Source organism: Pseudophryne corroboree, chromosome 4, assembly GCF_028390025.1.
Source record: "Pseudophryne corroboree isolate aPseCor3 chromosome 4, aPseCor3.hap2, whole genome shotgun sequence".
NCBI lineage: Eukaryota > Metazoa > Chordata > Amphibia > Anura > Myobatrachidae > Pseudophryne > Pseudophryne corroboree.
This window is the reverse complement of record NC_086447.1, coordinates 20,352,565-20,378,576: the sequence shown is the minus strand read 5'-3', so window position 1 is coordinate 20,378,576 and position 26,012 is coordinate 20,352,565. Positions and strand designations below refer to the sequence as shown.

The 26,012-nt window shown below is 36.0% G+C and overlaps 19 non-coding genes across 19 annotated transcripts; all 19 read left to right on the top strand.

Annotated features, from left to right (window-relative positions):
* Nucleotides 1-893: 893 nt before the first annotated feature.
* Nucleotides 894-975, top strand: TRNAS-CGA (transfer RNA serine (anticodon CGA)). The gene has a single exon. It is a non-coding gene; the product is annotated as a tRNA-Ser (tRNA).
* Nucleotides 976-2,206: 1,231 nt separating this feature from the next.
* On the top strand, nt 2,207-2,288 carry TRNAS-CGA (transfer RNA serine (anticodon CGA)). The gene has a single exon. It is a non-coding gene; the product is annotated as a tRNA-Ser (tRNA).
* A 1,231-nt stretch (nt 2,289-3,519) lies between these two features.
* TRNAS-CGA (transfer RNA serine (anticodon CGA)) lies at nt 3,520-3,601 on the top strand. The gene has a single exon. It is a non-coding gene; the product is annotated as a tRNA-Ser (tRNA).
* Nucleotides 3,602-4,831: 1,230 nt separating this feature from the next.
* Nucleotides 4,832-4,913, top strand: TRNAL-CAA (transfer RNA leucine (anticodon CAA)). The gene has a single exon. It is a non-coding gene; the product is annotated as a tRNA-Leu (tRNA).
* Nucleotides 4,914-6,144: 1,231 nt separating this feature from the next.
* TRNAS-CGA (transfer RNA serine (anticodon CGA)) lies at nt 6,145-6,226 on the top strand. Its single transcript has one exon. It is a non-coding gene; the product is annotated as a tRNA-Ser (tRNA).
* Nucleotides 6,227-7,458: 1,232 nt separating this feature from the next.
* On the top strand, nt 7,459-7,540 carry TRNAS-CGA (transfer RNA serine (anticodon CGA)). The gene has a single exon. It is a non-coding gene; the product is annotated as a tRNA-Ser (tRNA).
* Nucleotides 7,541-10,084: 2,544 nt separating this feature from the next.
* Nucleotides 10,085-10,166, top strand: TRNAS-CGA (transfer RNA serine (anticodon CGA)). The gene has a single exon. It is a non-coding gene; the product is annotated as a tRNA-Ser (tRNA).
* Nucleotides 10,167-11,391: 1,225 nt separating this feature from the next.
* Nucleotides 11,392-11,473, top strand: TRNAS-CGA (transfer RNA serine (anticodon CGA)). The gene has a single exon. It is a non-coding gene; the product is annotated as a tRNA-Ser (tRNA).
* A 1,231-nt stretch (nt 11,474-12,704) lies between these two features.
* On the top strand, nt 12,705-12,786 carry TRNAS-CGA (transfer RNA serine (anticodon CGA)). Its single transcript has one exon. It is a non-coding gene; the product is annotated as a tRNA-Ser (tRNA).
* A 1,231-nt stretch (nt 12,787-14,017) lies between these two features.
* Nucleotides 14,018-14,099, top strand: TRNAS-CGA (transfer RNA serine (anticodon CGA)). Its single transcript has one exon. It is a non-coding gene; the product is annotated as a tRNA-Ser (tRNA).
* A 1,231-nt stretch (nt 14,100-15,330) lies between these two features.
* On the top strand, nt 15,331-15,412 carry TRNAS-CGA (transfer RNA serine (anticodon CGA)). The gene has a single exon. It is a non-coding gene; the product is annotated as a tRNA-Ser (tRNA).
* Nucleotides 15,413-16,643: 1,231 nt separating this feature from the next.
* TRNAS-CGA (transfer RNA serine (anticodon CGA)) lies at nt 16,644-16,725 on the top strand. Its single transcript has one exon. It is a non-coding gene; the product is annotated as a tRNA-Ser (tRNA).
* A 1,231-nt stretch (nt 16,726-17,956) lies between these two features.
* On the top strand, nt 17,957-18,038 carry TRNAS-CGA (transfer RNA serine (anticodon CGA)). Its single transcript has one exon. It is a non-coding gene; the product is annotated as a tRNA-Ser (tRNA).
* Nucleotides 18,039-19,269: 1,231 nt separating this feature from the next.
* TRNAS-CGA (transfer RNA serine (anticodon CGA)) lies at nt 19,270-19,351 on the top strand. The gene has a single exon. It is a non-coding gene; the product is annotated as a tRNA-Ser (tRNA).
* A 1,231-nt stretch (nt 19,352-20,582) lies between these two features.
* Nucleotides 20,583-20,664, top strand: TRNAS-CGA (transfer RNA serine (anticodon CGA)). The gene has a single exon. It is a non-coding gene; the product is annotated as a tRNA-Ser (tRNA).
* Nucleotides 20,665-21,894: 1,230 nt separating this feature from the next.
* On the top strand, nt 21,895-21,976 carry TRNAL-CAA (transfer RNA leucine (anticodon CAA)). Its single transcript has one exon. It is a non-coding gene; the product is annotated as a tRNA-Leu (tRNA).
* A 1,231-nt stretch (nt 21,977-23,207) lies between these two features.
* TRNAS-CGA (transfer RNA serine (anticodon CGA)) lies at nt 23,208-23,289 on the top strand. The gene has a single exon. It is a non-coding gene; the product is annotated as a tRNA-Ser (tRNA).
* Nucleotides 23,290-24,520: 1,231 nt separating this feature from the next.
* Nucleotides 24,521-24,602, top strand: TRNAS-CGA (transfer RNA serine (anticodon CGA)). The gene has a single exon. It is a non-coding gene; the product is annotated as a tRNA-Ser (tRNA).
* Nucleotides 24,603-25,833: 1,231 nt separating this feature from the next.
* On the top strand, nt 25,834-25,915 carry TRNAS-CGA (transfer RNA serine (anticodon CGA)). The gene has a single exon. It is a non-coding gene; the product is annotated as a tRNA-Ser (tRNA).
* Nucleotides 25,916-26,012: the final 97 nt, after the last annotated feature.

The window sequence follows — 26,012 nt, the reverse complement described above, 5'->3', positions numbered from 1 at the left end:
GTGTCAGATGACTTTCAGTGCTAATTATTATATCATTAACCTCTCCTTTATTAAAAATTGTGCTTTAATGCAAAAAAAGAAAAATAATTGTCTGTGCATACTCTCATGTAGCACAATTATCTTCACTAGCTCAAAAGGGCCGCTCATTGTGCAAAATGGATTGTCAAATCAGAGCAAACAATGGAATATCCCCATCATTCCTTGAACACTTGATTAGTTTACAAAACAAGCAAAATTCAAAAGAGTGTAGAAGGTTTGATAGGCTCAAGCATCTCTAATCTTGATGTAAGTTTGGCTACACTAAAAAATATATTGAAAGTGCTTTCCAAACTAGCTCTGTAGCCAGCTGATCGTATTTGCACAAATATAAGTCAAACTATTAGTGATATTTTCCAAATGATTAAACATGACAATTAGTGTGATAAAGCAACACAGGAATAAGTAGTTGAATCTCTTTTGTGTAGTCAAATCATTTTTCATTTTGCTTGGAAAGTTGATAATGTTTAAAATTAACACTCAATCATTTTAATAGCACGTAATATCACAGGTGTACAATCATGGAATCCTTCGATATCTCAGCTGGTAAAGCGGAGGACTGTAAAAGAGATTGGTACAGAAATCCTAAGGTCGCTGCTTCATTTCCGGCTCGAAGGATGACGCTTTTGATAAACTTAGATGTCAGTACTGACATTTTATAAACCCAAAACTATACCAAGTATAAAGCATTCTCCAAGTTATATTTTAAAAATCATTAACGCAGGCCACTGTGGTCAGGATTAACTTCCCATGGAAATAATCTCTGATACAATATTACTTCAGTCATCCTTACATCATGAAATGAAGTAGCTCAACCCATAGAGAAACTTTTGTGAAAACATCACATTGCATGAGAGGTAGTCGTGGCCGAGTGGTTAAGGCGATGGACTCGAAATCCATTGTGGTCTCCCCGCGCAGGTTCAAATCCTGCCGACTACGACCACATGGTTGTTTAATTTTTCAGAAAATTTGCTAAAAGCTTGAAACCAGTGATGTTCAGGGTGAGTCAGGCACTGGCACATCAAAATCTTTAGGAAGCCTGCCTGTTCTCTCTTTCTCTATCCCCCATTCTCCTCCTTTCCTTGAGACTGAGCCCAGGAATTTCAGCAGCCATACTAAGTAGCATTTATTAATTACAAATGCATTTTGAATGTCAAATTTGTAAGAAAGTTTTGTACATTTAGCAAAATATCAAATTCATTTGAAAGAAAATGATGTCCACTCAAAGTAAAAAGAGCTTTGGTTACTTTCAATGCACAACATTTTACTTTCAAATCGTGTCAGATGACTTTCAGTGCTAATTATTATATCATTAACCTCTCCTTTATTAAAAATTGTGCTTTAATGCAAAAAAAGAAAAATAATTGTCTGTGCATACTCTCATGTAGCACAGTTATCTTCACTAGCTCAAAAGGGCCGCTCATTGTCCAAAATGGATTGTCAAATCAGAGCAAACAATGGAATATCCCCATCATTCCTTGAACACTTGATTAGTTTACAAAGCAAGCAAAATTCAAAAGAGTGTAGAAGGTTTGATAGGCTCAAGCATCTCTAATCTTGATGTAAGTTTGGCTACACTAAAAAATCTATTGAAAGTGCTTTCCAAACTAGCTCTGTAGCCAGCTGATCGTATTTGCACAAATATAAGTCAAACTATTAGTGATATTTTCCAAATTATTAAACATGGCAATTTGTGTGATAAAGCAACACAGGAATAAGTAGTTGAATCTCTTTTGTGTAGTCAAATCATTTTTCATTTTGCTTGGAAAGTTGATAATGTTTAAAATTAACACTCAATCATTTTAATAGCACGTAATATCACAGGTGTACAATCATGGAATCCTTCGATATCTCAGCTGGTAGAGCGGAGGACTGTAAAAGAGATTGGTACAGAAATCCTTAGGTCGCTGCTTCATTTCCGGCTCGAAGGATGACGCTTTTGATAAACTTAGATGTCAGTACTGACATTTTATAAACCCAAACCTATACCAAGTATAAAGCATTCTCCAAGTTATATTTTAAAAATCATTAATGCAGGCAACTGTGGTCAGGATTAACTTCCCATGGAAATCATCTCTGATACAATATTACTTCAGTCATCCTCACAGCCTGAAATGAAGTAGCTCAACCCATAGAGAAACTTTTGTGAAAACATCACATTGCATGAGAGGTAGTCGTGGCCGAGTGGTTAAGGCGATGGACTCGAAATCCATTGGGGTCTCCCCGCGCAGGTTCAAATCCTGCCGACTACGACCACATGGTTGTTTAATTTTTCAGAAAATTTGCTAAAAGCTTGAAACCAGTGATGTTCAGGGTGAGTCAGGCACTGGCACATCAAAATCTTTAGGATGCCTGCCTGTTCTCTCTTTCTCTATCCCCCATTCTCCTTCTCTCCTTGAGACTGAGCCCAGGAATCTCAGCAGCCATACTAAGTAGCATTTATTAATTACAAATGCATTTTGAATGTCAAATTTGTAAGAAAGTTTTGTACATTTAGCAAAATATCAAATTCATTTGAAAGAAAATGATGTCCACTCAAAGTAAAAAGAGCTTTGGTTACTTTCAATGCACAACATTTTACTTTCAAATCGTGTCAGATGACTTTCAGTGCTAATTATTATATCATTAACCTCTCCTTTATTAAAAATTGTGCTTTAATGCAAAAAAAGAAAAATAATTGTCTGTGCATACTCTCATGTAGCACAATTATCTTCACTAGCTCAAAAGGGCCGCTCATTGTCCAAAATGGATTGTCAAATCAGAGCAAACAATGGAATATCCCCATCATTCCTTGAACACTTGATTAGTTTACAAAACAAGCAAAATTCAAAAGAGTGTAGAAGGTTTGATAGGCTCAAGCATCTCTAATCTTGATGTAAGTTTGGCTACACTAAAAAATCTATTGAAAGTGCTTTCCAAACTAGCTCTGTAGCCAGCTGATCGTATTTGCACAAATATAAGTCAAACTATTAGTGATATTTTCCAAATGATTAAACATGACAATTAGTGTGATAAAGCAACACAGGAATAAGTAGTTGAATCTCTTTTGTGTAGTCAAATCATTTTTCATTTTGCTTGGAAAGTTGATAATGTTTAAAATTAACACTCAATCATTTTAATAGCACGTAATATCACAGGTGTACAATCATGGAATCCTTCGATATCTCAGCTGGTAAAGCGGAGGACTGTAAAAGAGATTGGTACAGAAATCCTAAGGTCGCTGCTTTATTTCCGGCTCGAAGGATGACGCTTTTGATAAACTTAGATGTCAGTACTGACATTTTATAAACCCAAAACTATACCAAGTATAAAGCATTCTCCAAGTTATATTTTAAAAATCATTAACGCAGGCCACTGTGGTCAGGATTAACTTCCCATGGAAATCATCTCTGATACAATATTACTTCAGTCATCCTCACATCCTGAAATGAAGTAGCTCAACCCATAGAGAAACTTTTGTGAAAACTTCACATTGCATGAGAGGTAGTCGTGGCCGAGTGGTTAAGGCGATGGACTCGAAATCCATTGGGGTCTCCCCGCGCAGGTTCAAATCCTGCCGACTATGACCACATGGTTGTTTAATTTTTCAGAAAATTTGCTAAAAGCTTGAAACCAGTGATGTTCAGGGTGAGTCAGGCACTGGCACATCAAAATCTTTAGGATGCCTGCCTGTTCTCTCTTTCTCTATCCCCCATTCTCCTCCTTTCCTTGAGACTGAGCCCAGGAATTTCAGCAGCCATACTAAGTAGCATTTATTAATTACAAATGCATTTTGAATGTCAAATTTGTAAGAAAGTTTTGTACATTTAGCAAAATATCAAATTCATTTGAAAGAAAATGATGTCCACTCAAAGTAAAAAGAGCTTTGGTTACTTTCAATGCACAACATTTTACTTTCAAATCGTGTCAGATGACTTTCAGTGCTAATTATTATATCATTAACCTCTCCTTTATTAAAAATTGTGCTTTAATGCAAAAAAGAAAAATAATTGTCTGTGCATACTCTCATGTAGCACAATTATCTTCACTAGCTCAAAAGGGCCGCTCATTGTCCAAAATGGATTGTCAAATCAGAGCAAACAATGGAATATCCCCATCATTCCTTGAACACTTGATTAGTTTACAAAACAAGCAAAATTCAAAAGAGTGTAGAAGGTTTGATAGGCTCAAGCATCTCTAATCTTGATGTAAGTTTGGCAACACTAAAAAATCTATTGAAAGTGCTTTCCAAACTAGCTCTGTAGCCAGCTGATCGTATTTGCACAAATATAAGTCAAACTATTAGTGATATTTTCCAAATTATTAAACATGACAATTTGTGTGATAAAGCAACACAGGAATAAGTAGTTGAATCTCTTTTGTGTAGTCAAATCATTTTTCATTTTGCTTGGAAAGTTGATAATGTTTAAAATTAACACTCAATAATTTTAATAGCACGTAATATCACAGGTGTACAATCATGGAATCCTTCGATATCTCAGCTGGTAGAGCGGAGGACTGTAAAAGAGATTGGTACAGAAATCCTTAGATCGCTGCTTCATTTCCGGCTCGAAGGATGACGCTTTTGATAAACTTAGATGTCAGTACTGACATTTTATAAACCCAAACCTATACCAAGTATAAAGCATTCTCCAAGTTATATTTTAAAAATCATTAATGCAGGCAACTGTGGTCAGGATTAACTTCCCATGGAAATCATCTCTGATACAATATTACTTCAGTCATCCTCACAGCCTGAAATGAAGTAGCTCAACCCATAGAGAAACTTTTGTGAAAACATCACATTGCATGAGAGGTAGTCGTGGCCGAGTGGTTAAGGCGATGGACTCAAAATCCATTGGGGTCTTCCCGCGCAGGTTCAAATCCTGCCGACTACGACCACATGGTTGTTTACTTTTTCAGAAAATTTGCTAAAAGCTTGAAACCAGTGATGTTCAGGGTGAGTCAGGCACTGGCACATCAAAATCTTTAGGATGCCTGCCTGTTCTCTCTTTCTCTATCCCCCATTCTCCTCCTCTCCTTGAGACTGAGCCCAGGAATCTCAGCAGCCATACTAAGTAGCATTTATTAATTACAAATGCATTTTGAATGTCAAATTTGTAAGAAAGTTTTGTACATTTAGCAAAATATCAAATTCATTTGAAAGAAAATGATGTCCACTCAAAGTAAAAAGAGCTTTGGTTACTTTCAATGCACAACATTTTACTTTCAAATCGTGTCAGATGACTTTCAGTGCTAATTATTATATCATTAACCTCTCCTTTATTAAAAATTGTGCTTTAATGCAAAAAAAGAAAAATAATTGTCTGTGCATACTCTCATGTAGCACAATTATCTTCACTAGCTCAAAAGGGCCGCTCATTGTCCAAAATGGATTGTCAAATCAGAGCAAACAATGGAATATCCCCATCATTCCTTGAACACTTGATTAGTTTACAAAACAAGCAAAATTCAAAAGAGTGTAGAAGGTTTGATAGGCTCAAGCATCTCTAATCTTGATGTAAGTTTGGCTACACTAAAAAATCTATTGAAAGTGCTTTCCAAACTAGCTCTGTAGCCAGCTGATCGTATTTGCACTAATATAAGTCAAACTATTAGTGATATTTTCCAAATGATTAAACATGACAATTTGTGTGATAAAGCAACACAGGAATAAGTAGTTGAATCTCTTTTGTGTAGACAAATCATTTTTCATTTTGCTTGGAAAGTTGATAATGTTTAAAATTAACACTCAATCATTTTAATAGCACGTAATATCACAGGTGTACAATCATGGAATCCTTCGATATCTCAGCTGGTAGAGCGGAGGACTGTAAAAGAAATTGGTACAGAAATCCTAAGGTCGCTGCTTCATTTCCGGCTCGAAGGATGACGCTTTTGATAAACTTAGATGTCAGTACTGACATTTTATAAACCCAAAACTATACCAAGTATAAAGCATTCTCCAAGTTATATTTTAAAAATCATTAACGCAGGCCACTGTGGTCAGGATTAACTTCCCATGGAAATCATCTCTGATACAATATTACTTCAGTCATCCTCACAGCCTGAAATGAAGTAGCTCAACCCATAGAGAAACTTTTGTGAAAACTTCACATTGCATGAGAGGTAGTCGTGGCTGAGTGGTTAAGGCGATGGACTCGAAATCCACTGGTGTCTCCCTGCGCAGGTTCAAATCCTGCCGACTACGACCACATAGTTGTTTAATTTTTCAGAAAATTTGCTAAAAGCTTGAAACCAGTGATGTTCAGGGTGAGTCAGGCACTGGCACATCAAAATCTTTAGGATGCCTGCCTGTTCTCTCTTTCTCTATCCCCAATTCTCCTCCTCTCCTTGAGACTGAGCCCAGGAATCTCAGCAGCCATACTAAGTAGCATTTATTAATTACAAATGCATTTTGAATGTCAAATTTGTAAGAAAGTTTTGTACATTTAGCAAAATATCAAATTCATTTGAAAGAAAATGATGTCCACTCAAAGTAAAAAGAGCTTTGGTTACTTTCAATGCACAAAATTTTACTTTCAAATCGTGTCAGATGACTTTCAGTGCTAATTATTATATCATTAACCTCTCCTTTATTAAAAATTGTGCTTTAATGCAAAAAAAGAAAAATAATTGTCTGTGCATACTCTCATGTAGCACAATTATCTTCACTAGCTCAAAAGGGCCGCTCATTGTCCAAAATGGATTGTCAAATCAGAGCAAACAATGGAATATCCCCATCATTCCTTGAACACTTGATTAGTTTACAAAACAAGCAAAATTCAAAAGAGTGTAGAAGGTTTGATAGGCTCAAGCATCTCTAATCTTGATGTAAGTTTGGCTACACTAAAAAATCTATTGAAAGTGCTTTCCAAACTAGCTCTGTAGCCAGCTGATCGTATTTGCACAAATATAAGTCAAACTATTAGTGATATTTTCCAAATGATTAAACATGACAATTAGTGTGATAAAGCAACACAGGAATAAGTAGTTGAATCTCTTTTGTGTAGTCAAATCATTTTGCATTTTGCTTGGAAAGTTGATAATGTTTAAAATTAACACTCAATCATTTTAATAGCACGTAATATCACAGGTGTACAATCATGGAATCCTTCGATATCTCAGCTGGTAAAGCGGAGGACTGTAAAAGAGATTGGTACAGAAATCCTAAGGTCGCTGCTTCATTTCCGGCTCGAAGGATGACGCTTTTGATAAACTTAGATGTCAGTACTGACATTTTATAAACCCAAAACTATACCAAGTATAAAGCATTCTCCAAAGTTATATTTTAAAAATCATTAATGCAGGCCACTGTGGTCAGGATAAACTTCCCATGGAAATCATCTCTGATAAAATATTACTTCAGTCATCCTCACAGCCTGAAATGAAGTAGCTCAACCCATAGAGAAACTTTTGTGAAAACATCACATTGTATGAGAGGTAGTCGTGGCCGAGTGGTTAAGGTGATGGACTCGAAATCTATTGGTGTCTCCCCGCGCAGGTTCAAATCCTACCGACTACGACCACATGGTTATTTAATTTTTCAGAAAATTTGCTAAAAGCTTGAAACCAGTGATGTTCAGGGTGAGTCAGGCACTGGCACATCAAAATCTTTAGGATGCCTGCCTGTTCTATCTTTCTCTATCCCCCATTCTCCTCCTCTCCTTGAGACTGAGCCCAGGAATCTCAGCAGCCATACTAAGTAGCATTTATTAATTACAAATGCATTTTGAATGTCAAATTTGTAAGAAAGTTTTGTACATTTAGCAAAATATCAAATTCATTTGAAAGAAAATGATGTCCACTCAAAGTAAAAAGAGCTTTGGTTACTTTCAATGCACAACATTTTACTTTCAAATCGTGTCAGATGACTTTCAGTGCTAATTATTATATCATTAACCTCTCCTTTATTAAAAATTGTGCTTTAATGCAAAAAAAGAAAAATAATTGTCTGTGCATACTCTCATGTAGCACAATTATCTTCACTAGCTCAAAAGGGCCGCTCATTGTCCAAAATGGATTGTCAAATCAGAGAAAACAATGGAATATCCCCATCATTCCTTGAACACTTGATTAGTTTACAAAACAAGCAAAATTCAAAAGAGTGTAGAAGGTTTGATAGGCTCAAGCATCTCTAATCTTGATGTAAGTTTGGCTACACTAAAAAATCTATTGAAAGTGCTTTCCAAACTAGCTCTGTAGCCAGCTGATCGTATTTGCACTAATATAAGTCAAACTATTAGTGATATTTTCCAAATGATTAAACATGACAATTTGTGTGATAAAGCAACACAGGAATAAGTAGTTGAATCTCTTTTGTGTAGTCAAATCATTTTTCATTTTGCTTGGAAAGTTGATAATGTTTAAAATGAACACTCAATCATTTTAATAGCACGTAATATCACAGGTGTACAATCATGGAATCCTTCGATATCTCAGCTGGTAGAACGGAGGACTGTAAAAGAAATTGGTACAGAAATCCTAAGGTCGCTGCTTCATTTCCGGCTCGAAGGATGACGCTTTTGATAAACTTAGATGTCAGTACTGACATTTTATAAACCCAAAACTATACCAAGTATAAAGCATTCTCCAAGTTATATTTTAAAAATCATTAACGCAGGCCACTGTGGTCAGGATTAACTTCCCATGGAAATCATCTCTGATACAATATTACTTCAGTCATCCTCACAGCCTGAAATGAAGTAGCTCAACCCATAGAGAAACTTTTGTGAAAACTTCACATTGCATGAGAGGTAGTCGTGGCTGAGTGGTTAAGGCGATTGACTCGAAATCCACTGGTGTCTCCCTGCGCAGTTTCAAATCCTGCCGACTACGACCACATGGTTGTTTAATTTTTCAGAAAATTTGCTAAAAGCTTGAAACCAGTGATGTTCAGGGTGAGTCAGGCACTGGCACATCAAAATCTTTAGGATGCCTGCCTGTTCTCTCTTTCTCTATCCCCAATTCTCCTCCTCTCCTTGAGACTGAGCCCAGGAATCTCAGCAGCCATACTAAGTAGCATTTATTAATTACAAATGCATTTTGAATGTCAAATTTGTAAGAAAGTTTTGTACATTTAGCAAAATATCAAATTCATTTGAAAGAAAATGATGTCCACTCAAAGTAAAAAGAGCTTTGGTTACTTTCAATGCACAACATTTTACTTTCAAATCGTGTCAGATGACTTTCAGTGCTAATTATTATATCATTAACCTCTCCTTTATTAAAAATTGTGCTTTAATGCAAAAAAAGAAAAATAATTGTCTGTGCATACTCTCATGTAGCACAATTATCTTCACTAGCTCAAAAGGGCCGCTCATTGTCCAAAATGGATTGTCAAATCAGAGCAAACAATGGAATATCCCCATCATTCCTTGAACACTTGATTAGTTTACAAAACAAGCAAAATTCAAAAGAGTTTAGAAGGTTTGATAGGCTCAAGCATCTCTAATCTTGATGTAAGTTTGGCTACACTAAAAAATCTATTGAAAGTGCTTTCCAAACTAGCTCTGTAGCCAGCTGATCGTATTTGCACAAATATAAGTCAAACTATTAGTGATATTTTCCAAATGATTAAACATGACAATTAGTGTGATAAAGCAACACAGGAATAAGTAGTTGAATCTCTTTTGTGTAGTCAAATCATTTTACATTTTGCTTGTAAAGTTGATAATGTTTAAAATTAACACTCAATCATTTTTATAGCACGTAATATCACAGGTGTACAATCATGGAATCCTTCTATATCTCAGCTGGTAGAGCGGAGGACTGTAAAAGAGATTGATACAGAAATCTTAAGGTCGCTGCTTCATTTCCGGCTCGAAGGATGATGCTTTTGATAAACTTAGATGTCAGTACTGACATTTTATAAACCCAAAACTATACCAAGTATAAAGCGTTCTCCAAGTTATATTTTAAAAATCATTAATGCAGGCCACTGTGGTCAGGATAAACTTCCCATGGAAATCATCTCTGATAAAATATTACTTCAGTCATCCTCACAGCCTGAAATGAAGTAGCTCAACCCATAGAGAAACTTTTGTGAAAACATCACATTGTATGAGAGGTAGTCGTGGCTGAGTGGTTAAGGTGATGGACTCGAAATCCATTGGTGTCTCCTCGTGCAGGTTCAAATCCTACCAACTACGACCACATGGTTATTCAATTTTTCAGAAAATTTGCTAAAAGCTTGAAACCAGTGATGTTCAGGGTGAGTCAGGCACTGGCACATCAAAATCTTTAGGATGCCTGCCTGTTCTATCTTTCTCTATCCCCCATTCTCCTCCTCTCCTTGAGACTGAGCCCAGAAATCTCAGCAGCCATACTAAGTAGCATTTATTAATTACAAATGCATTTTGAATGTCAAATTTGTAAGAAAGTTTTGTACATTTAGCAAAATATCAAATTCATTTGAAAGAAAATGATGTCCACTCAAAGTAAAAAGAGCTTTGGTTACTTTCAATGCACAACATTTTACTTTCAAATCATGTCAACTGACTTTCAGTGCTAATTATTATATCATTAACCTCTCCTTTATTAAAAATTGTGCTTTAATGCAAAAAAAGAAAAATAATTGTCTGTGCATATTCTCATGTAGCACAATTATCTTCACTAGCTCAAAAGGGCCGCTCATTGTCCAAAATGGATTGTCAAATCAGAGCAAACAATGGAATATCCCCATCATTCCTTGAACACTTGATTAGTTTACAAAACAAGCAAAATTCAAAAGAGTGTAGAATGTTTGATAGGCTCAAGCATCTCTAATCTTGATGTAAGTTTGGCTACACTAAAAAATCTATTGAAAGTGCTTTCCAAACTAGCTCTGCAGCCAGTTGATTGTATTTGCACAAATATAAGTCAAACTATTAGTGATATTTTCCAAATGATTAAACATGACAATTTGTGTGATAAAGCAACACAGGAATAAGTAGTTGAATCTCTTTTGTGTAGTCAAATCATTTTTCATTTTGTTTGGAAAGTTGATAATGTTTAAAATTAACACTCAATCATTTTAATTGCACGTAATATCACAGGTGTACAATCGTGGAATCCTTCGATATCTCAGCTGGTAGAGCGGAGGACTGTAAAGGAGATTGGTACAGAAATCCTAAGGTCGCTGCTTCATTTCCGGCTTGAAGGATGACGCTTTTGATAAACTTAGATGTCAGTACTGACATTTTATAAACCCAAAACTATACCAAGTATAAAGCATTCTCCAAGTTATATTTTAAAAATCATTAACGCAGGCCACTGTGGTCAGGATTAACTTCCCATTTAAATCATCTCTGATACAATATTACTTCAGTCATCTTCACAGCCTGAAATGAAGTAGCTCAACTGAAACTTTTGTGAAAACTTCACATTGCATGAGAGGTAGTCGTGGCCGAGTGGTTAAGGCGATGGACTCGAAATCCATTGGGGTCTCCCTGCACAGGTTCAAATCCTGCCGACTACGACCACATTGTTGTTTAATTTTTCAGAAAATTTGCTAAAAGCTTGAAACCAGTGATGTTCAGGGTGAGTCAGGCACTGGCACATCAAAATCTTTAGGATGCCTGCCTGTTCTCTCTTTCTCTATCCCCCATTCTCCTCCTCTCCTTGAGACTGAGCCCAGGAATCTCAGCAGCCATACTAAGTAGCATTTATTAATTACAAATGCATTTTAAATGTCAAATTTGTAAGAAAGTTTTGTACATTTAGCAAAATATCAAATTCATTTGAAAGAAAATGATGTCCACTCAAAGTAAAAAGCGCTTTGGTTACTTTCAATGCACAACATTTTACTTTCAAATCGTGTCAGATGACTTTCAGTGCTAATTATTATATCATTAACCTCTCCTTTATTAAAAATTGTGCTTTAATGCAAAAAAAGAAAAATAATTGTCTGTGCATACTCTCATGTAGCACAATTATCTTCACTAGCTCAAAAGGGCCGCTCATTGTCCAAAATGGATTGTCAAATCAGAGCAAACAATGGAATATCCCCATCATTCCTTGAACACTTGATTAGTTTACAAAACAAGCAAAATTCAAAAGAGTGTAGAAGGTTTGATAGGCTCAAGCATCTCTAATCTTGATGTAAGTTTGGCTACACTAAAAAATCTATTGAAAGTGCTTTCCAAACTAGCTCTGTAGCCAGCTGATCGTATTTGCACTAATATAAGTCAAACTATTAGTGATATTTTCCAAATGATTAAACATGACAATTTGTGTGATAAAGCAACACAGGAATAAGTAGTTGAATCTCTTTTGTGTAGTCAAATCATTTTTCATTTTGCTTGGAAAGTTGATAATGTTTAAAATTAACACTCAATCATTTTAATAGCACGTAATATCACAGGTGTACAATCATGGAATCCTTCGATATCTCAGCTGGTAGAGCGGAGGACTGTAAAAGAGATTGGTACAGAAATCCTAAGGTCGCTGCTTCATTTCCGGCTCGAAGGATGACGCTTTTGATAAACTTAGATGTCAGTACTGACATTTTATAAACCCAAAACTATACCAAGTATAAAGCATTCTCCAAGTTATATTTTAAAAATCATTAACGCAGGCCACTGTGGTCAGGATTAACTTCCCATGGAAATCATCTCTGATACAATATTACTTCAGTCATCCTCACAGCCTGAAATGAAGTAGCTCAACCCATAGAGAAACTTTTGTGAAAACTTCACATTGACTGAGAGGTAGTTGTGGCTGAGTGGTTAAGGCAATGGACTCGAAATCCACTGGTGTCTCCCCGTGCAGGTTCAAATCCTGCCGACTACGACCACATGGTTGTTTTATTTTTCAGAAAATTTGCTAAAAGCTTGAAACCAGTGATGTTCAGGGTGAGTCAGGCACTGGCACATCAAAATCTTTAGGATGCCTGCCTGTTCTCTCTTTCTCTATCCCCCATTCTCCTCCTTTCCTTGAGACTGAGCCCAGGAATTTCAGCAGCCATACTAAGTAGCATTTATTAATTACAAATGCATTTTGAATGTCAAATTTGTAAGAAAGTTTTGTACATTTAGCAAAATATCAAATTCATTTGAAAGAAAATGATGTCCACTCAAAGTAAAAAGAGCTTTGGTTACTTTCAATGCACAACATTTTACTTTCAAATCGTGTCAGATGACTTTCAGTGCTAATTATTATATCATTAACCTCTCCTTTATTAAAAATTGTGCTTTAATGCAAAAAAAGAAAAATAATTGTCTGTGCATACTCTCATGTAGCACAATTATCTTCACTAGCTCAAAAGGGCCGCTCATTGTCCAAAATGGATTGTCAAATCAGAGCAAACAATGGAATATCCCCATCATTCCTTGAACACTTGATTAGTTTACAAAGCAAGCAAAATTCAAAAGAGTGTAGAAGGTTTGATAGGCTCAAGCATCTCTAATCTTGATGTAAGTTTGGCTACACTAAAAAATCTATTGAAAGTGCTTTCCAAACTAGCTCTGTAGCCAGCTGATCGTATTTGCACAAATATAAGTCAAACTATTAGTGATATTTTCCAAATGATTAAACATGACAATTTGTGTGATAAAGCAACACAGGAATAAGTAGTTGAATCTCTTTTGTGTAGTCAAATCATTTTTCATTTTGTTTGGAAAGTTGATAATGTTTAAAATTAACACTCAATCATTTTAATAGCACGTAATATCACAGGTGTACAATCATGGAATCCTTCGATATCTCAGCTGGTAGAGCGGAGGACTGTAAAAGAGATTGGTACAGAAATCCTTAGGTCGCTGCTTCATTTCCGGCTCGAAGGATGACGCTTTTGATAAACTTAGATGTCAGTACTGACATTTTATAAACCCAAACCTATACCAAGTATAAAGCATTCTCCAAGTTATATTTTAAAAATCATTAATGCAGGCAACTGTGGTCAGGATTAACTTCCCATGGAAATCATCTCTGATACAATATTACTTCAGTCATCCTCACAGCCTGAAATGAAGTAGCTCAACCCATAGAGAAACTTTTGTGAAAACATCACATTGCATGAGAGGTAGTCGTGGCCGAGTGGTTAAGGCGATGGACTCGAAATCCATTGGGGTCTCCCCGCGCAGGTTCAAATCCTGCCGACTACGACCATATGGTTGTTTAATTTTTCAGAAAATTTGCTAAAAGCTTGAAACCAGTGATGTTCAGGGTGAGTCAGGCACTGGCACATCAAAATCTTTAGGATGCCTGCCTGTTCTCTCTTTCTCTATCCCCCATTCTCCTCCTCTCCTTGAGACTGAGCCCAGGAATCTCAGCAGCCATACTAAGTAGCATTTATTAATTACAAATGCATTTTGAATGTCAAATTTGTAAGAAAGTTTTGTACATTTAGCAAAATATCAAATTCATTTGAAAGAAAATGATGTCCACTCAAAGTAAAAAGAGCTTTGGTTACTTTCAATGCACAACATTTTACTTTCAAATCGTGTCAGATGACTTTCAGTGCTAATTATTATATCATTAACCTCTCCTTTATTAAAAATTGTGCTTTAATGCAAAAAAAGAAAAATAATTGTCTGTGCATACTCTCATGTAGCACAATTATCTTCACTAGCTCAAATGGGCCGCTCATTGTCCAAAATGGATTGTCAAATCAGAGCAAACAATGGAAAATCCCCATCATTCCTTGAACACTTGATTATTTTACAAAACAAGCAAAATTCAAAAGAGTGTAGAAGGTTTGATAGGCTCAAGCATCTCTAATCTTGATGTAAGTTTGGCTACACTAAAAAATCTATTGAAAGTGCTTTCCAAACTAGCTCTGTAGCCAGCTTATCGTATTTGCACAAATATAAGTCAAACTATTAGTGATATTTTCCAAATTATTAAACATGACAATTTGTGTGATAAAGCAACACAGGAATAAGTAGTTGAATCTCTTTTGTGTAGTCAAATCATTTTTCATTTTGTTTGGAAAGTTGATAATGTTTAAAATTAACACTCAATCATTTTAATAGCACGTAATATCACAGGTGTACAATCATGGAATCCTTCGATATCTCAGCTGGTAGAGCGGAGGACTGTAAAAGAGATTGGTACAGAAATCCTTAGGTCGCTGCTTCATTTCCGGCTCGAAGGATGACGCTTTTGATAAACTTAGATGTCAGTACTGACATTTTATAAACCCAAACCTATACCAAGTATAAAGCATTCTCCAAGTTATATTTTAAAAATCATTAATGCAGGCAACTGTGGTCAGGATTAACTTCCCATGGAAATCATCTCTGATACAATATTACTTCAGTCATCCTCACAGCCTGAAATGAAGTAGCTCAACCCATAGAGAAACTTTTGTGAAAACATCACATTGCATGAGAGGTAGTCGTGGCCGAGTGGTTAAGGCGATGGACTCGAAATCCATTGGGGTCTCCCTGCGCAGGTTCAAATCCTGCCGACTACGACCACATGGTTGTTTAATTTTTCAGAAAATTTGCTAAAAGCTTGAAACCAGTGATGTTCAGGGTGAGTCAGGCACTGGCACATCAAAATCTTTAGGATGCCTGCCTGTTCTCTCTTTCTCTATCCCCCATTCTCCTCCTCTCCTTGAGACTGAGCCCAGGAATCTCAGCAGCCATACTAAGTAGCATTTATTAATTACAAATGCATTTTGAATGTCAAATTTGTAAGAAAGTTTTGTACATTTAGCAAAATATCAAATTCATTTGAAAGAAAATGATGTCCACTCAAAGTAAAAAGAGCTTTGGTTACTTTCAATGCACAACATTTTACTTTCAAATCGTGTCAGATGACTTTCAGTGCTAATTATTATATCATTAACCTCTCCTTTATTAAAAATTGTGCTTTAATGCAAAAAAAGAAAAATAATTGTCTGTGCATACTCTCATGTAGCACAATTATCTTCACTAGCTCAAATGGGCCGCTCATTGTCCAAAATGGATTGTCAAATCAGAGCAAACAATGGAAAATCCCCATCATTCCTTGAACACTTGATTATTTTACAAAACAAGCAAAATTCAAAAGAGTGTAGAAGGTTTGATAGGCTCAAGCATCTCTAATCTTGATGTAAGTTTGGCTACACTAAAAAATCTATTGAAAGTGCTTTCCAAACTAGCTCTGTAGCCAGCTTATCGTATTTGCACAAATATAAGTCAAACTATTAGTGATATTTTCCAAATTATTAAACATGACAATTTGTGTGATAAAGCAACACAGGAATAAGTAGTTGAATCTCTTTTGTGTAGTCAAATCATTTTTCATTTTGTTTGGAAAGTTGATAATGTTTAAAATTAACACTCAATCATTTTAATAGCACGTAATATCACAGGTGTACAATCATGGAATCCTTCGATATCTCAGCTGGTAGAGCGGAGGACTGTAAAAGAGATTGGTACAGAAATCCTTAGGTCGCTGCTTCATTTCCGGCTCGAAGGATGACGCTTTTGATAAACTTAGATGTCAGTACTGACATTTTATAAACCCAAACCTATACCAAGTATAAAGCATTCTCCAAGTTATATTTTAAAAATCATTAATGCAGGCAACTGTGGTCAGGATTAACTTCCCATGGAAATCATCTCTGATACAATATTACTTCAGTCATCCTCACAGCCTGAAATGAAGTAGCTCAACCCATAGAGAAACTTTTGTGAAAACATCACATTGCATGAGAGGTAGTCGTGGCCGAGTGGTTAAGGCGATGGACTCGAAATCCATTGGGGTCTCCCTGCGCAGGTTCAAATCCTGCCGACTACGACCACATGGTTGTTTAATTTTTCAGAAAATTTGCTAAAAGCTTGAAACCAGTGATGTTCAGGGTGAGTCAGGCACTGGCACATCAAAATCTTTAGGATGCCTGCCTGTTCTCTCTTTCTCTATCCCCCATTCTCCTTCTCTCCTTGAGACTGAGCCCAGGAATCTCAGCAGCCATACTAAGTAGCATTTATTAATTACAAATGCATTTTGAATGTCAAATTTGTAAGAAAGTTTTGTACATTTAGCAAAATATCAAATTCATTTGAAAGAAAATGATGTCCACTCAAAGTAAAAAGAGCTTTGGTTACTTTCAATGCACAACATTTTACTTTCAAATCGTGTCAGATGACTTTCAGTGCTAATTATTATATCATTAACCTCTCCTTTATTAAAAATTGTGCTTTAATGCAAAAAAAGAAAAATAATTGTCTGTGCATACTCTCATGTAGCACAATTATCTTCACTAGCTCAAAAGAGCCGCTCATTGTCCAAAATGGATTGTCAAATCAGAGCAAACAATGGAATATCCCCATCATTCCTTGAACACTTGATTAGTTTACAAAGCAAGCAAAATTCAAAAGAGTGTAGAAGGTTTGATAGGCTCAAGCATCTCTAATCTTGATGTAAGTTTGGCTACACTAAAAAATCTATTGAAAGTGCTTTCCAAACTAGCTCTGTAGCCAGCTGATCGTATTTGCACAAATATAAGTCAAACTATTAGTGATATTTTCCAAATGATTAAACATGACAATTTGTGTGATAAAGCAACACAGGAATAAGTAGTTGAATCTCTTTTGTGTAGTCAAATCATTTTTCATTTTGTTTGGAAAGTTGATAATGTTTAAAATTAACACTCAATCATTTTAATAGCACGTAATATCACAGGTGTACAATCATGGAATCCTTCGATATCTCAGCTGGTAGAGCGGAGGACTGTAAAAGAGATTGGTACAGAAATCCTTAGGTCGCTGCTTCATTTCCGGCTCGAAGGATGACGCTTTTGATAAACTTAGATGTCAGTACTGACATTTTATAAACCCAAACCTATACCAAGTATAAAGCATTCTCCAAGTTATATTTTAAAAATCATTAATGCAGGCAACTGTGGTCAGGATTAACTTCCCATGGAAATCATCTCTGATACAATATTACTTCAGTCATCCTCACAGCCTGAAATGAAGTAGCTCAACCCATAGAGAAACTTTTGTGAAAACATCACATTGCATGAGAGGTAGTCGTGGCCGAGTGGTTAAGGCGATGGACTCGAAATCCATTGGGGTCTCCCCGCGCAGGTTCAAATCCTGCCGACTACGACCATATGGTTGTTTAATTTTTCAGAAAATTTGCTAAAAGCTTGAAACCAGTGATGTTCAGGTTGAGTCAGGCACTGGCACATCAAAATCTTTAGGATGCCTGCCTGTTCTCTCTTTCTCTATCCCCCATTCTCCTCCTCTCCTTGAGACTGAGCCCAGGAATCTCAGCAGCCATACTAAGTAGCATTTATTAATTACAAATGCATTTTGAATGTCAAATTTGTAAGAAAGTTTTGTACATTTAGCAAAATATCAAATTCATTTGAAAGAAAATGATGTCCACTCAAAGTAAAAAGAGCTTTGGTTACTTTCAATGCACAACATTTTACTTTCAAATCGTGTCAGATGACTTTCAGTGCTAATTATTATATCATTAACCTCTCCTTTATTAAAAATTGTGCTTTAATGCAAAAAAAGAAAAATAATTGTCTGTGCATACTCTCATGTAGCACAATTATCTTCACTAGCTCAAATGGGCCGCTCATTGTCCAAAATGGATTGTCAAATCAGAGCAAACAATGGAAAATCCCCATCATTCCTTGAACACTTGATTATTTTACAAAACAAGCAAAATTCAAAAGAGTGTAGAAGGTTTGATAGGCTCAAGCATCTCTAATCTTGATGTAAGTTTGGCTACACTAAAAAATCTATTGAAAGTGCTTTCCAAACTAGCTCTGTAGCCAGCTTATCGTATTTGCACAAATATAAGTCAAACTATTAGTGATATTTTCCAAATTATTAAACATGACAATTTGTGTGATAAAGCAACACAGGAATAAGTAGTTGAATCTCTTTTGTGTAGTCAAATCATTTTTCATTTTGTTTGGAAAGTTGATAATGTTTAAAATTAACACTCAATCATTTTAATAGCACGTAATATCACAGGTGTACAATCATGGAATCCTTCGATATCTCAGCTGGTAGAGCGGAGGACTGTAAAAGAGATTGGTACAGAAATCCTTAGGTCGCTGCTTCATTTCCGGCTCGAAGGATGACGCTTTTGATAAACTTAGATGTCAGTACTGACATTTTATAAACCCAAACCTATACCAAGTATAAAGCATTCTCCAAGTTATATTTTAAAAATCATTAATGCAGGCAACTGTGGTCAGGATTAACTTCCCATGGAAATCATCTCTGATACAATATTACTTCAGTCATCCTCACAGCCTGAAATGAAGTAGCTCAACCCATAGAGAAACTTTTGTGAAAACATCACATTGCATGAGAGGTAGTCGTGGCCGAGTGGTTAAGGCGATGGACTCGAAATCCATTGGGGTCTCCCTGCGCAGGTTCAAATCCTGCCGACTACGACCACATGGTTGTTTAATTTTTCAGAAAATTTGCTAAAAGCTTGAAACCAGTGATGTTCAGGGTGAGTCAGGCACTGGCACATCAAAATCTTTAGGATGCCTGCCTGTTCTCTCTTTCTCTATCCCCCATTCTCCTTCTCTCCTTGAGACTGAGCCCAGGAATCTCAGCAGCCATACTAAGTAGCATTTATTAATTACAAATGCATTTTGAATGTCAAATTTGTAAGAAAGTTTTGTACATTTAGCAAAATATCAAATTCATTTGAAAGAAAATGATGTCCACTCAAAGTAAAAAGAGCTTTGGTTACTTTCAATGCACAACATTTTACTTTCAAATCGTGTCAGATGACTTTCAGTGCTAATTATTATATCATTAACCTCTCCTTTATTAAAAATTGTGCTTTAATGCAAAAAAAGAAAAATAATTGTCTGTGCATACTCTCATGTAGCACAATTATCTTCACTAGCTCAAAAGGGCCGCTCATTGTCCAAAATGGATTGTCAAATCAGAGCAAACAATGGAATATCCCCATCATTCCTTGAACACTTGATTAGTTTACAAAACAAGCAAAATTCAAAAGAGTGTAGAAGGTTTGATAGGCTCAAGCATCTCTAATCTTGATGTAAGTTTGGCTACACTAAAAAATCTATTGAAAGTGCTTTCCAAACTAGCTCTGTAGCCAGCTGATCGTATTTGCACAAATATAAGTCAAACTATTAGTGATATTTTCCAAATTATTAAACATGACAATTTGTGTGATAAAGCAACACAGGAATAAGTAGTTGAATCTCTTTTGTGTAGTCAAATCATTTTTCATTTTGCTTGGAAAGTTGATAATGTTTAAAATTAACACTCAATCATTTTAATAGCACGTAATATCACAGGTGTACAATCATGGAATCCTTCGATATCTCAGCTGGTAAAGCGGAGGACTGTAAAAGAGATTGGTACAGAAATCCTAAGGTCGCTGCTTTATTTCCGGCTCGAAGGATGACGCTTTTGATAAACTTAGATGTCAGTACTGACATTTTATAAACCCAAAACTATACCAAGTATAAAGCATTCTCCAAGTTATATTTTAAAAATCATTAACGCAGGCCACTGTGGTCAGGATTAACTTCCCATGGAAATCATCTCTGATACAATATTACTTCAGTCATCCTCACATCCTGAAATGAAGTAGCTCAACCCATAGAGAAACTTTTGTGAAAACTTCACATTGCATGAGAGGTAGTCGTGGCCGAGTGGTTAAGGCGATGGACTCGAAATCCATTGGGGTCTCCCCGCGCAGGTTCAAATCCTGCCGACTATGACCACATGGTTGTTTAATTTTTCAGAAAATTTGCTAAAAGCTTGAAACCAGTGATGTTCAGGGTGAGTCAGGCACTGGCACATCAAAATCTTTAGGATGCCTGCCTGTTCTCTCTTTCTCTATCCCCCATTCTCCTCCTTTCCTTGAGACTGAGCCCAGGAATTTCAGCAGCCATACTAAGTAGCATTTATTAATTACAAATGCATTTTGAATGTCAAATTTGTAAGAAAGTTTTGTACATTTAGCAAAATATCAAATTCATTTGAAAGAAAATGATGTCCACTCAAAGTAAAAAGAGCTTTGGTTACTTTCAATGCACAACATTTTACTTTCAAATCGTGTCAGATGACTTTCAGTGCTAATTATTATATCATTAACCTCTCCTTTATTAAAAATTGTGCTTTAATGCAAAAAAGAAAAATAATTGTCTGTGCATACTCTCATGTAGCACAATTATCTTCACTAGCTCAAAAGGGCCGCTCATTGTCCAAAATGGATTGTCAAATCAGAGCAAACAATGGAATATCCCCATCATTCCTTGAACACTTGATTAGTTTACAAAACAAGCAAAATTCAAAAGAGTGTAGAAGGTTTGATAGGCTCAAGCATCTCTAATCTTGATGTAAGTTTGGCAACACTAAAAAATCTATTGAAAGTGCTTTCCAAACTAGCTCTGTAGCCAGCTGATCGTATTTGCACAAATATAAGTCAAACTATTAGTGATATTTTCCAAATTATTAAACATGACAATTTGTGTGATAAAGCAACACAGGAATAAGTAGTTGAATCTCTTTTGTGTAGTCAAATCATTTTTCATTTTGCTTGGAAAGTTGATAATGTTTAAAATTAACACTCAATAATTTTAATAGCACGTAATATCACAGGTGTACAATCATGGAATCCTTCGATATCTCAGCTGGTAGAGCGGAGGACTGTAAAAGAGATTGGTACAGAAATCCTTAGATCGCTGCTTCATTTCCGGCTCGAAGGATGACGCTTTTGATAAACTTAGATGTCAGTACTGACATTTTATAAACCCAAACCTATACCAAGTATAAAGCATTCTCCAAGTTATATTTTAAAAATCATTAATGCAGGCAACTGTGGTCAGGATTAACTTCCCATGGAAATCATCTCTGATACAATATTACTTCAGTCATCCTCACAGCCTGAAATGAAGTAGCTCAACCCATAGAGAAACTTTTGTGAAAACATCACATTGCATGAGAGGTAGTCGTGGCCGAGTGGTTAAGGCGATGGACTCAAAATCCATTGGGGTCTTCCCGCGCAGGTTCAAATCCTGCCGACTACGACCACATGGTTGTTTACTTTTTCAGAAAATTTGCTAAAAGCTTGAAACCAGTGATGTTCAGGGTGAGTCAGGCACTGGCACATCAAAATCTTTAGGATGCCTGCCTGTTCTCTCTTTCTCTATCCCCCATTCTCCTCCTTTCCTTGAGACTGAGCCCAGGAATTTCAGCAGCCATACTAAGTAGCATTTATTAATTACAAATGCATTTTGAATGTCAAATTTGTAAGAAAGTTTTGTACATTTAGCAAAATATCAAATTCATTTGAAAGAAAATGATGTCCACTCAAAGTAAAAAGAGCTTTGGTTACTTTCAATGCACAACATTTTACTTTCAAATCGTGTCAGATGACTTTCAGTGCTAATTATTATATCATTAACCTCTCCTTTATTAAAAATTGTGCTTTAATGCAAAAAAAGAAAAATAATTGTCTGTGCATACTCTCATGTAGCACAATTATCTTCACTAGCTCAAAAGGGCCGCTCATTGTCCAAAATGGATTGTCAAATCAGAGCAAACAATGGAATATCCCCATCATTCCTTGAACACTTGATTAGTTTACAAAGCAAGCAAAATTCAAAAGAGTGTAGAAGGTTTGATAGGCTCAAGCATCTCTAATCTTGATGTAAGTTTGGCTACACTAAAAAATCTATTGAAAGTGCTTTCCAAACTAGCTCTGTAGCCAGCTGATCGTATTTGCACAAATATAAGTCAAACTATTAGTGATATTTTCCAAATTATTAAACATGGCAATTTGTGTGATAAAGCAACACAGGAATAAGTAGTTGAATCTCTTTTGTGTAGTCAAATCATTTTTCATTTTGCTTGGAAAGTTGATAATGTTTAAAATTAACACTCAATCATTTTAATAGCACGTAATATCACAGGTGTACAATCATGGAATCCTTCGATATCTCAGCTGGTAGAGCGGAGGACTGTAAAAGAGATTGGTACAGAAATCCTTAGGTCGCTGCTTCATTTCCGGCTCGAAGGATGACGCTTTTGATAAACTTAGATGTCAGTACTGACATTTTATAAACCCAAACCTATACCAAGTATAAAGCATTCTCCAAGTTATATTTTAAAAATCATTAATGCAGGCAACTGTGGTCAGGATTAACTTCCCATGGAAATCATCTCTGATACAATATTACTTCAGTCATCCTCACAGCCTGAAATGAAGTAGCTCAACCCATAGAGAAACTTTTGTGAAAACATCACATTGCATGAGAGGTAGTCGTGGCCGAGTGGTTAAGGCGATGGACTCGAAATCCATTGGGGTCTCCCTGCGCAGGTTCAAATCCTGCCGACTACGACCACATGGTTGTTTAATTTTTCAGAAAATTTGCTAAAAGCTTGAAACCAGTGATGTTCAGGGTGAGTCAGGCACTGGCACATCAAAATCTTTAGGATGCCTGCCTGTTCTCTCTTTCTCTATCCCCCATTCTCCTTCTCTCCTTGAGACTGAGCCCAGGAATCTCAGCAGCCATACTAAGTAGCATTTATTAATTACAAATGCATTTTGAATGTCAAATTTGTAAGAAAGTTTTGTACATTTAGCAAAATATCAAATTCATTTGAAAGAAAATGATGTCCACTCAAAGTAAAAAGAGCTTTGGTTACTTTCAATGCACAACATTTTACTTTCAAATCGTGTCAGATGACTTTCAGTGCTAATTATTATATCATTAACCTCTCCTTTATTAAAAATTGTGCTTTAATGCAAAAAAAGAAAAATAATTGTCTGTGCATACTCTCATGTAGCACAATTATCTTCACTAGCTCAAAAGGGCCGCTCATTGTCCAAAATGGATTGTCAAATCAGAGCAAACAATGGAATATCCCCATCATTCCTTGAACACTTGATTAGTTTACAAAACAAGCAAAATTCAAAAGAGTGTAGAAGGTTTGATAGGCTCAAGCATCTCTAATCTTGATGTAAGTTTGGCTACACTAAAAAATCTATTGAAAGTGCTTTCCAAACTAGCTCTGTAGCCAGCTGATCGTATTTGCACAAATATAAGTCAAACTATTAGTGATATTTTCCAAATGATTAAACATGACAATTAGTGTGATAAAGCAACACAGGAATAAGTAGTTGAATCTCTTTTGTGTAGTCAAATCATTTTTCATTTTGCTTGGAAAGTTGATAATGTTTAAAATTAACACTCAATCATTTTAATAGCACGTAATATCACAGGTGTACAATCATGGAATCCTTCGATATCTCAGCTGGTAAAGCGGAGGACTGTAAAAGAGATTGGTACAGAAATCCTAAGGTCGCTGCTTTATTTCCGGCTCGAAGGATGACGCTTTTGATAAACTTAGATGTCAGTACTGACATTTTATAAACCCAAAACTATACCAAGTATAAAGCATTCTCCAAGTTATATTTTAAAAATCATTAACGCAGGCCACTGTGGTCAGGATTAACTTCCCATGGAAATCATCTCTGATACAATATTACTTCAGTCATCCTCACATCCTGAAATGAAGTAGCTCAACCCATAGAGAAACTTTTGTGAAAACTTCACATTGCATGAGAGGTAGTCGTGGCCGAGTGGTTAAGGCGATGGACTCGAAATCCATTGGGGTCTCCCCGCGCAGGTTCAAATCCTGCCGACTACGACCATATGGTTGTTTAATTTTTCAGAAAATTTGCTAAAAGCTTGAAACCAGTGATGTTCAGGGTGAGTCAGGCACTGGCACATCAAAATCTTTAGGATGCCTGCCTGTTCTCTCTTTCTCTATCCCCCATTCTCCTCCTCTCCTTGAGACTGAGCCCAGGAATCTCAGCAGCCATACTAAGTAGCATTTATTAATTACAAATGCATTTTGAATGTCAAATTTGTAAGAAAGTTTTGTACATTTAGCAAAATATCAAATTCATTTGAAAGAAAATGATGTCCACTCAAAGTAAAAAGAGCTTTGGTTACTTTCAATGCACAACATTTTACTTTCAAATCGTGTCAGATGACTTTCAGTGCTAATTATTATATCATTAACCTCTCCTTTATTAAAAATTGTGCTTTAATGCAAAAAAAGAAAAATAATTGTCTGTGCATACTCTCATGTAGCACAATTATCTTCACTAGCTCAAATGGGCCGCTCATTGTCCAAAATGGATTGTCAAATCAGAGCAAACAATGGAAAATCCCCATCATTCCTTGAACACTTGATTATTTTACAAAACAAGCAAAATTCAAAAGAGTGTAGAAGGTTTGATAGGCTCAAGCATCTCTAATCTTGATGTAAGTTTGGCTACACTAAAAAATCTATTGAAAGTGCTTTCCAAACTAGCTCTGTAGCCAGCTTATCGTATTTGCACAAATATAAGTCAAACTATTAGTGATATTTTCCAAATTATTAAACATGACAATTTGTGTGATAAAGCAACACAGGAATAAGTAGTTGAATCTCTTTTGTGTAGTCAAATCATTTTTCATTTTGTTTGGAAAGTTGATAATGTTTAAAATTAACACTCAATCATTTTAATAGCACGTAATATCACAGGTGTACAATCATGGAATCCTTCGATATCTCAGCTGGTAGAGCGGAGGACTGTAAAAGAGATTGGTACAGAAATCCTTAGGTCGCTGCTTCATTTCCGGCTCGAAGGATGACGCTTTTGATAAACTTAGATGTCAGTACAGACATTTTATAAACCCAAACCTATACCAAGTATAAAGCATTCTCCAAGTTATATTTTAAAAATCATTAATGCAGGCAACTGTGGTCAGGATTAACTTCCCATGGAAATCATCTCTGATACAATATTACTTCAGTCATCCTCACAGCCTGAAATGAAGTAGCTCAACCCATAGAGAAACTTCTGTGAAAACATCACATTGCATGAGAGGTAGTCGTGGCCGAGTGGTTAAGGTGATGGACTCGAAATCCATTGGGGTCTCCCCGTGCAGGTTCAAATCTTGCCGACTACGACCACATGGTTGTTTAATTTTTCAGAAAATTTGCTAAAAGCTTGAAACCAGTGATGTTCAGGGTGAGTCAGGCACTGGCACATCAAAATCTTTAGGA